The sequence below is a fragment of the Pongo abelii genome, chromosome 11, assembly GCF_028885655.2.
Source record: "Pongo abelii isolate AG06213 chromosome 11, NHGRI_mPonAbe1-v2.0_pri, whole genome shotgun sequence".
In the NCBI taxonomy this organism is placed as follows: Eukaryota; Metazoa; Chordata; class Mammalia; order Primates; family Hominidae; genus Pongo; species Pongo abelii.
In genome coordinates, this window is record NC_071996.2 from 138,623,199 (window position 1) to 138,634,282 (window position 11,084).

At 46.4% G+C, this 11,084-nt stretch overlaps 1 long non-coding RNA gene across 1 annotated transcript; it reads right to left on the reverse strand.

Annotated features, from left to right (window-relative positions):
- Nucleotides 1-505: 505 nt before the first annotated feature.
- On the reverse strand, nt 506-5,053 carry LOC129057901 (uncharacterized). The gene is made up of 3 exons (XR_010135921.1): nt 4,804-5,053; nt 1,838-1,928; nt 506-1,251 (listed from the first exon to the last, which is right to left on the reverse strand). It is a non-coding gene; the product is annotated as an uncharacterized LOC129057901 (long non-coding RNA).
- Nucleotides 5,054-11,084: the final 6,031 nt, after the last annotated feature.

An 11,084-nucleotide genomic window follows, 5' to 3' on the forward strand; every position in this document is an offset into this window, starting at 1 on the left:
TTCTTCCAAAAGGCCTTTTAAAAATATAAAAAATCATTTTAGTAATCCAAGTATCTCTCTTTGTGGAATATGTTTAGGAATTGGGTAGGAAACAAAGACTTGAACAGCTGCCCAGGGACTGGGGAGGACTCTCAATTGGCATTATTTCTGTTTTCCTCTCAGAGAAACTCCCTTGAGTCTCAGGTCTTGATCAAGGATGCATGTAGGACTCTGGTGAATTTTTTAACTGGTTCTTGCCCTTCACTGATCTGAGGGGAATTCCAACACTAGTCACCCACTATCTTGTGATGAGTGGCCAGGGACAGGCCCAAGCTAGATCTGTGACCATCGCAGCAATGATGTTCAACCATTCTGGGAATGCCCCTGGGGATCATGATGACATTGGAATACTGTTAAGGTGGAATTTTGCCCCCAGTACCAGCCTGGGATCCCAGACACCTCTCAGAAAGGTCCCCAAGGGAGAAATATACACACCTTGAAAACAAGCAGCACAAAGATAGTGTTCTATTACTAAGCATTCACATCATGTTTTTATTTTATTTTTGGCGTAGCATTGTAATGGCACCTGTTCCTGTTTTCACAATTAGGAAACCATCATTCCTACTCAGCTCCTGAGCCCACAGCTGTATTGGATTTCTCTGGATACCACTCCCTTCCTCTGACTTCCCCTCTGCCAGCTTCTCATGTGGTTTTCTTCTCTCCAACCAAGAGTCAGTGGATCCCAAACACTATTTTATCACAGTTAAAGACTGTCTTCTTTCTCATTAGAATAGATTCCAAGTGAATTCCCACCCATTTGATCTTAGGGAGGAGCTGCCAAGTCCCAGTGATAATTAATGATGACATTAGAAGAAAATGAACCACTTAGCAATTTTGCATCTCAATAGTCAGCCCTTCTCCACACAGGGCTGAGTTAGAGGTGCTGGATCCAGCTCTCATGTCCCACAAGAACATGACCAGTGGGATCAAGTCTTTAGAGTTCTTCAGGCCAAATGTGATGCTGTGTGGCTTCTGAAGCCAGGGCTAAAAGGCCATGTGGTTTCTGCCTTGTTCACTGGAGCATTTGCTCTTGAAGTCCTGACTGCCTGGTAAAAAGACCAATGCCTCTGAAGCTGCCATGCTCTGAGGAAGCCCACGCCACATGGGGAGGCTGTGTGGAAACACTCTGATCAGCAGTCCCAGCCGAGCTCAGGCACCAGAGATGTGAGTGAAGAAGCTTCTAGAAGATTGCAGTCATTCAAGTCTTTTACACTGTGAAAGAGAAAACAGAGACAAGCCAACTCTACAGTGCCCTGCCCCAATTCCCAACCCACAAAATCCATGATAATAATAAAATGATTGTTGTTTTCCTCCTGTAAGTTTTGGGGAATTTTGTCCCTTAGCAACTAATAGCGGAAACACTGAGAACTCTGCTCCTTGCCTCCATGCAAGGATAAAAATCTTTATTTTGTATCTTTTCTTTTATGTTGTTTTCCTTCTCTTTTACTTGACATCTATTATTGTGGAAGAAATCCTGAACTCTTCCAATTCCTTCTAGAAAAGCCAAAGAAGCATCTTTCAATGATAATCAGCGATAAATAGTCAATTATTTGCAGATCTATACAAATATGCCAAACAGAGAACCCATAGTGGCACGATGTGGTTTGGCTCTGTGTCCCCACCCAAATCTCACCTTGAATTATAATCCCGATAATCCCCAAATGTCAAGGGTGAGATCAGGTAGAGGTAATTTGAGTCATAGGGGCAGTTTCCTCCATGCTGTTCTCGTGATAATGAGTGAGTCTCATGAGATCTGTTGGTTTTATAAGTGTCTGGCATTTTCCCTTCTTGCACTCACTCTGTCCTGCCGCTCTGTGAAGAAGGTGCCTTGCTTCCCCTTGGCCGTCTGCCATGACTAAGTTTCCTAAGGCCTCCCCAGGAATGCGGAACTGTGGATCAATTAAACCTTGTAAATACTCCAGTCTCGGGTATTTCTTCATAGCAGTGTGAGAATGGATGAATACAAGGCACATGCAGTGAAGGTGGCTGAAAGATTTCCATTTGGCCACTGACTTCACTTACTCTACTTTTCAGTGATCTGTGATGACATAGGAAGAAAGGAAAAACAAATCTGAAGACAAAGGAAGTCACATTATCAAAACACTCATGGTGGAATCATTGCATTGGCCATAAGCCCTGCAGTAGGGAGGCCACCAGGTCAATGGCTACATGTATGATGGAGGATGTGACCACTTACAGTGATGGCAGAGAGCACAGGAGAGATGGGGGAAATGCTGAGATACACTTGTTGTGGAAAACAACAGACATGTGTCCACTGAAAGCAGCTCTGGATAAAGTAATTTTAAAAGAAGAGAGAAAAACCCAGGAGATAACAGTCACATACAACTGGAAACATGTACAAGGATGTTCATTGCAGCCCTGCTGGTTTTAGCAAAAACATGGAAACAACCTCATGCCTCAGTCAAAAGACAAGTGGGCAGATGAAGTCTTCATTGGCATAAATACCAGCAATAAAACTGTATGAAAAAGAAAGCAGGCCAGTGAAAGCCAGGACTCAGGTGATGATTAGCCTCAGGTGGAGAAATGCAGGAGGGTCAAAGGAGAACCATCTTGATACAGGAAGGTAGATGTCAAAGTTAGAGCTTTTGTTTTGGGTGGTGAATTTTCTGGTGCTTAAAAATAACTAGATAAGTAAAAATCCAAATGTGCACCATCCATGGGTCAGCGATGAGGGCATGTCGGGGAGCAAGGACTGTGGTTAATCCAGCCGGGTACAGGAGGCCCAGCCGAGCAAAGAAAGGGAGACTATGACACGGGAGGAGGACAGGTGCAGGAGCAGGCAGAGGCAGCTCCTCCAAGAAGCTGAGCTGCAGAGGGGGAAGAAAGTGAAGGCAGCAGCAGAGGGGCGTGAACAGGGCCAGGATGTTGTTTTGTGTGTTTGTTTGTTTTTAGTGCATTTGCTAATGGAAAAAATCCAGAAACTGATGATGCAGAAGCGAGGGACAATCCCGGGTCTGTCACTGTGAGGAAGCAAGAGGGAATGTGAAGTGGTGTCAAACGAGCTTTTCTCTGTGGAACAGAATGTCCTGTCCATGTAGAAGGGGCAGCTGCCTGCTTGCCTGGCAAGGCGTCATCTCAAATAAAAGGAATGTGGGTGTCAGGTGTAACCTAAGACATCCACCTTGCACCCACACACTGTGCGTCTCACAGACCCGCCTACCTTCCCACGGAGACATATTCTTATTTGCAGAAATCCATGAACCCAAACAATCCCCCTCCACCTGCCTGCCTTTCCTCAAAATCCTGCCTTTATCTCTATTCTTGGGGAGAAGGAAGATACTGCACGTTTTCCAAGGGAGGCACATTTCGCAGCTGTCATGCCCCTGCTTGGTTTCTGGGCTCCCCTGCCTGGTTTCTGGCCTCCCCTGCCTATCAACAGTGACTGCAGGCTCTTCGAACCTGCTCGGGCCCACCTGTGGCTTCCACCTTCACAGACCCTGAGCTGCAGACACCTGGGCATTCAACCTCCCCCACCACGCTGTTCCTGGGGGGTCTTTCTTCCTTCTCATTTGTAAGAAACAGTCAATATGATTTCAGGCGTAGTTTAACGCTGCTTCCCACATGATACATCCCCACCTGCAGTGGACGTGCTCCCCTTCACACCCCTGCCTCGTGTCATCTGGACATTTCTGATGGGCCCTGCCCACCTGCCCCCTCCACACCTGCTCCGGGCTGGGCTCTCCCCGGGACCCAGCCATGTCCTGGTCGTCGTTATGTGCCCCACAGCAGGCAGGCTTCCAAAGGCCTCTTTTATCCTCCCAGGCAGTGAGAGTCCTGATGCTGCCCCCAAATCCTTGTCCCTTCTAAGAGAAGAGTTGGGGGAACCAAGCATTATGCGTGATGCCAAATCCAACTCAGGCCAATGGAGCTGAGTTATACACAGTTTTACTTTCCTGAAAATCTTGGTGCCTTCTCTAAGAGTTATACACAGTTTTACTTTCCTGAAAATCTTGGTGCCTTCTCTAAGAGTTATACACAGTTTTGCTTTCCTGAAAATCTTGGTGCTTCCTCTAAAAAGTGGAGTCATGCGTTTTGTGAGGAGCCTTCTCTCCCTGAGCTACAGAGTGAGACCTCTGACTCCTGGACCTTCCTCCTGGGCTCATCCCGGGAGCACCCTCCTCTGCACCTGCCCCTCCTCACCATGGGTCCTCCCACCAGCGCGGGTGAACGCTGGTAACTCAGAAGTCCCACCCCTGCCTTGGCCAAGTGCCCACTCCTGCGCGTACATGGCCAGGTGGGTCTCCACACAGCTCTCTCTACCTCGCCTCTCCCACTCCCTGTTCCCATTCCCATCTCTGTCCTCATCCTGCTGGTCCCCGCTGGTGGGGCAGCCTTTCAGTGGTCCTGGCCCTGCCCAGTTCCTAGGGCCCCTGCTGTACCATCTGACCAGATGCTGACCTTAGCTGCTACATTCACTTCTGTTGCCTGGGGACTTGGAGGAGCTGACCCCTGGCTAGAGGGGATGGGAGAGGCTTTAATTTAGTTCTTTCTTTTGAGGCTTTCCCTCTCCCGACCGGCTTTCATTTCCTCCCTGTGGCATTAGCTGTTCCTTGTCTCCACCCCAGGCCTTTTCCCACAACCAGGAAGGTGGGCTGGGGCAGGAGAGGGTGGGGCCGGGTTTTGCAGGGTTGGTTTCCATTAATTATTGGGATAACAATGAAAAACTGAGAAGAGAGAGAGACAGATAGAGACGCAGAGACTCACAGTGCCACACTGCATTGCAACTACCCCACACTGCACTACCTGTACATTTTCCGAAAGTTTCCATCTCCAGCTGGGCTGGAGGAGGCTGTGAGTGAGGGCTGGGCCTGCAGGGGAGAGAACTCTTAGCCCCCTCATCCTGCGGCATGAGGGACCTTAACAAGAGGGCAGGAGACAAAATCCAGTGGGTGGAGGACAGAAGCACCTGAAGATCCTCCTATTCAGGGCAGGTCTTGTCTTCAAAAATTTTTAGATATGGTTTTGTTCCTGGCATAGGAATCTTCATTCTTTCCACTCCCGGAACCAAAATAAGAGAGACAGGTTTCCTCAGCAACCGAGGAAACATCTCTAGAGAAGGGTTATATTGTTTTGAAGTGTTTTGAAATCTTATCAATGGTTTCCAGGGAAACACATGATGATGAATAGAGGCCTTGCTAGGTAAATTTAAGAAGAAACACGGGGGAACATATTTGGATTCACAGTGTGCAAGTATTCAGCTGTGTATCAAGGCAGAAAAGTATATTTCACTCTCATCTGACATTTTAATTTTATTACTAGTTCAGCTTCATGTACAGTAGCTCCTCAGGGAGGTCAGCATTATTTGAATCCCAATTAAAGAAATTACACAAAGTTTTTAAATTATGAAATTTGTGAATCCCACGGGAATCAAAATTTTAATTAACATTATGTATTACACGTAGGGAAAATAAAGATTTAAAGTAGCAACTGAGCTGCCAAACTGTGGCCAGAACAGTATGCGAATCAAACAGCAGTGGTGTCTCCAGCAGAAATGGCAGAATGGCAAATGAGCTCAGGGAGAAATGGCCAAAACTGTGGCTCCAGCTCACTTGTCACTCCTACTCTGTTTGCCAGTCAAAAATGCCTGGCAAGTCTGACTTTCCAATGATATGGAGTTTTAATCTTTTTTTGTTTTGTTAAGCTACAGAAATCACCAGGTGTCTTTGTGTTCTTTCAGCAGGTAATATTTTGTCTTGGTTGATCCATGATTACATCTCAGGGTTCATCTTTGCTCTTATTGATTGTGTGACTCTTTTTTTGTTTGTTTGTTTGTTTTTGAGACAGAGTCTTGCTCTGTCATCCAGGTTGGAGTGCAGTGGCATGATCACGGCTCACTGCAGCCTCAACTTCCTGGGCTCAAGCGATCCTCCCACGTCAGCCTTCCAAGTAGCTGGGACCACGGGTGTGTGACCACACTCAGCTAATTTTTAAAATTGTTTTTTTAGAGATGGGGTCTCACTATGTTGCCCAAACTGCTGTTGAATTCCTGGGCTCAAGCAATCCACCCACCACAGCCTCCCGAACTGCTGGGATTACAGGCATAAACCACCACACCTGGCCCTATTTAAGTCTTCCTAGCTCTCTGAGAATTGCCCAAGAAAACAATGAAGGAAAATCAAAGTACCAATGTTCTCTAAGTCCAGATAATTTCATAGCACTACATCTCTTGAGAAACATCTTACCTTTAATTGAAATTGAAATTTCCACTTTAATATCTTGAGTAATATTTTCCATTGTCACGGTGCTCTATACATGCTTTATATAAGGTGACACTCTTCTATTTTTCCTTGGCTTTTGTTATTGGAATCAAATGCAATTGATTACAAGCAAAAACAGATGAGCCAAGCAGGCTCGGTAGCTCACGCCTGTAATCCCAGCACTTTGGGAGGTCTAGGCGGGTAGGTCACCTGAGGTCAGGAGTTCAAAACCAGCCTGGTCAACATGGTGAAACTCCATCTCTACTGAAAAATACTAAATTAGCCGGGCATGGTGGCAGGCACCTGTCATCCCAGCTACTCAGGAGGCTGAGGCAGGGAGAATTACTTGAACCCGGGAGGTGGAGATTGCAGTGAGCCAAGATCATGCCACCGCACTCCAGCCTGGATGACAGAGCAAGACTGCATCTCAATAATAATAATAATAAAAACAAAAAACCCAGATGAGCCTAACTATATGCCAAATTGATATTCTAACCACACAGGAAAATAACAATTAATTCAGGTGACTTTTGAAAAGTGTACTTTGATTGTGCACCTTCCAGTGGGATAGATTTTAAGGACAAAAGAGCTTCAAAGAAATGTTGACATTTACTTAATAGGTTTGCTTTCAGCAGTGACATTGGTGTAGTAATTACAAAACTATTTTGTGGGTTTGTAGGACTGGGCAAATGAAGAAATATGTAGTTATTGGAAACCCAGGTCCTCACAGTGCGAGAAGAGAGATAAACATATATGAGGTGTGGGAATGTGAAGAACCTGTTGGTGTGGGATTGGAGGTAGGAGGTAAAGGCATCATCACATGAACTCATGATTTTAATTAAAAAAAACTATGTTTCATATCTCTGCCCATTGAAAGGGAGAAACAGTGACACAATAGCAGCAAAGAGCACACTTGCCACCCAGACTTTGGTTGGTTTTCTTCCTTCCTTTCTTTTTCTTTCTTTCATTCGTTCTTTCTTTCTTTCTTCATTTCTTTCTCTCCTTCCTTCCTTCCTTTCTTTCTCTCCTTCCTTCCTTTCTTTCTCTCCTTCCTTTCTTTTCTTTCTTTCTTTCTTTATTTCATTCTTTCTTTCTTCCTTTCTTTCTTTCTCTCCTTCCTTCCTTTCTTTCTTTCTCTCCTTCCTTCCTTTTCTTTCTTCTTTCTTTCTTTCTTTCGTTCGTTCTTTCTTCCTTTCTTTCTTTCTCTCCTTCCTTCCTTCCTTTCTTTCTTTCTCTCCTTCCTTCCTTCCTTTCTTTCTTTCTCTCCTTCCTTTCTTCTTTCTTTCTTTATTTCATTCTTTCTTTCTTCCTTTCTTTCTTTCTCTCCTTCCTTCCTTCCTTTCTTTCTTTTTCTCTCCTTCCTTTCTTTCTTTTCTCTTTCTTTCTTTCTTTCTTCTTTCTCTCTTTCCTCTTTCTTTCTTTCTCTCCCTTCCTTCTTTCCTTCCCTCCCCATCCCTCCCCCATCCATCCATCCTTCCTTCCCTCCTTCTTGTCTGCCTTTCTGTCTTTCTTTTTTTTTCTTTTTTTCTTTTTTTTTTTTAAGACAGAGTCTCACTCTGCTGGAGTGCAGGGGTGTGCACGATCATAGCTCACTGCAGCTTTGAAGCTTTGAATTCCTGGGCTTAAGTGATCCTCTGGCCTCAGCCTCCCAACTACAGGTGCCCACCACCACCACACCTGGCTAATTTTTTTTTTTTTTATTTTCGTAGAGACAGGGGTCTCACTGTATTGCCCAGGCTGGTCTTGAACTCACGGGCTCAAGCGATCCTCCTGCCTCGGACTCCCAAAGTGTTGGGATCGCAGGTGTGAGCCACTGTGCCCAGTCCCATTGGTGGAGAATGGTGTTTAGAAATCAGACCTTGGTTTGGTTTCTCCACCAAAGGGGAAAAGGGTGATTCCAGGCCTGGAGCATGGAAAGTGTGAGGTCAGCCTGAAATGTCTTCTAGTGTTAGAAGGAAGGGTGTACCCAAAGACTAAGCAAAGAATGTGAAATTAGCAGACTTAAAGGGCCTCCAACTGGCAGCATCTGGGATGGTTTGAGTGTTTTCTAAAAATGGATTACAACACATTTCATTTTTAAAAAAGCATTTACAAATCCAAAATAATTCCAAAAAAATGTGATGTTGGGGGGCAGATGTTCTTTACAGAACAATTCAGGTAATAAATAGATAAGAAACAATAGAATTAGAAAAAAGTTACCATTTCGTAGCCATCAATGTCATACTATATTCAGATAAGAATATATTCAGGGCGTGGCTGGAGGAGAGAGGCAGTGGCGTGGGGCGGGAGGCTGGCAGAGTGGATGCCCCTCGTCAAAAGAACAAGCTCCACCTTCCCCAACCTGAGAGTCTCTGAAAACAGGACCTGGCCCTGACACTTCACCCCTCCAGTGTGGAACCCTGGCAGCCACATTGTGGAATGAGTGTTTTTCAAAATCCTTTCCTAACACCCACGTTTGACTGCAGGGAAGTTCAGTGACCAGGCTGCCAGGTCACCGTTAAACAACGGCTTTGGGAACACAGTCCCCATCAGCCGGCATTTGCCTAGAAGGTGGCACCGGGGCAGAGGGCAGCCTTCAGCCCACAGCCATCCCAGGAAGGCTCCTGCCCAGCCAGTGGGTCTTCTGGGGGCAGCTCCTCAGCTCCAAAAACCTAAAATCGCTCCAGAGGTGAGTGAGAGTGACAGAGTGACCACAGAGTCCCCGCCAGGCGCCAAGAACGTGAGGAGGTGGAGGCCCCTCTCCTGGAAGCCTTGCAGGCGTCCTCCAGGCCCATTTGGAATCCCAACCCCACGTTTAGTTCTCTTAGGACTCTGTTAGCAGAAGAGGGCAAGATCTAAATACATATTTGTTGAAGGCCATGCAAATTCCACAAGTTCAATAATTTTGCAAAGGCTTGGACTTTTCATGCTGTTCACAAGCTCAATGCTCCCTCCTCCTCCCCACAAGCACCAGGGAGTCCTCACAGATGCAGCAAATCCTGTTTGCTCTTTTGCCATGTGCATCAAGGTCCGGCACACCAAGGGCGTGCTGGCCTTGGAGACAGGTCCGGTCCCAGTCTCAGTTCCAGAGTGACCTTGGGCAGGCTTTTATTTCATCACTGGTGCCTTCGTCTCTCATGTGGGATGGATTGTCTGCCCCATGGGGTGATTATGAGCACTAAATGAAATTAGAAGCTTGTGAGAGTTTGAAACTGCTTTCTTCTTAATGAGGCCCCATGCCTTCCATGCAGCTGAATGCCTGCCCTTGGCCGCAGTGGGTTTCCTTGTACTTTGAAGCCTTGGAAGAACCCATTGGAATTTGGAGATAATTGCAGGTATTCTTCAACTCATCAGGACCAGAGTGATCCAATATAAACAAGGAAGAGTGTGCTCTGGGTAACCTGCTGGCTTCTGCCGGTACAGGCGGGCAGGCCTCACTGTCTGTGCCTGGGTCCCTGCGCTGCTCTGCAACCATCTACCTCGTCTTGCTGATGAGCAGCTGCGGCAGAATGAGGGATTGGGAGGAATTACTAGAGGTCCACCCGTGGCAATGTAAAACCAAACCAAACCAAAACAAAAAAACAACAAACAAACAAAAACACAACAAAGTACTGTTATTATTATTTTTTAAAAGAGCTTTCTTTCCCCCAAATCTCCATTTCTCATTTCAGAGAGCCTATGCCAGCGTCTGTAGACACCCAATACGTGCATCGATAACCAGAACCTGAGGCAGCACTGATGGGGATTTCCAAGCACCTGGAGTAGTGCTGGTAAAATCCACACCCTGGACTTCATTCGCCACTGAGGCAGCAAACTTAGGTGATTTCCCAGAAGATGAGGATGAAGAGTTTGGGAGCACATCAGATACCAGCTGGCAGTGACGTTGAGGAAGCAAGGTAGAACGGGATCTTAAATGAATCAAAAGAAACCCAGTCAACTGAACTGGGTCATGCTGGAGTTGAAAAGGTGTTGGGCAGGTGTGGAAACCTAGACACAAGCATTGGCAGGACCGTTCTAGCTCCCTGGGGCTGAATGAGGCTTGCCTCAGGGGGTTTGTGCAGTCAAGCATCCTTGGTGCATACCCCCTAGGATGAGAGGAACATCCCAAGGTCAACCTTCTTCCAATTCTTTGTGCGTCAAGCAGTGTCATCATTCCAGCTGCCCTGGCAACCAGCCTACAGAAGAAAGTGTTCCCTGAGCCATGTCACATGGACACCATTCTGTCCCATCAACAATAACCTCTCTTCTTATTGATGGATAAATAAGCCTTAGGGTTTACACATCAGTTTTTATGAGTCTAGTTAACTTGTGTCTGTCCTTGAGAAAGACAAGCATTGTCAGTGTAATAACAAAATCGGATTTCTGGAAACCAGAGCTGGGGTGCAAAGAATTCACCCAGGTCAGGGCCCTGCCCCCCAAGGGGCGCCTGCTTGTGTGGCCAGCCCGGCTGCACTTGAGGCTGACTTGCATTGAGGCTCAGTGTATGTAGTCACATGAGAATCATTGTTAAAGAATGACAGCTCTTGGCCGGGCGTGATGGCTCATGCCTGTAATCCCAGCACTTTGGAAGGCCGAGGCAGGTAGATCACAAGGTCAGGAGTTAAAGACTAGCCTGGCCAAAATGGTGAAATCCCGTCTCTACTAATAATACAAAAATTAGCCAGGCATGGTGGCAGTTGCCTGTAATCCCAACTACTTGGGACGCTGAGGCAGAGAGTTGCTTGAACCTGGGAAGTGGAGGTTGCAGTGAGCCGAGATCACGCGACTGCACTGCAGCCTGGGTGACAGAGTGAGACTCTGTCTCGAAAAAAAAAAAAAAAGAATGACAGATCACAATTCCAATTCTTT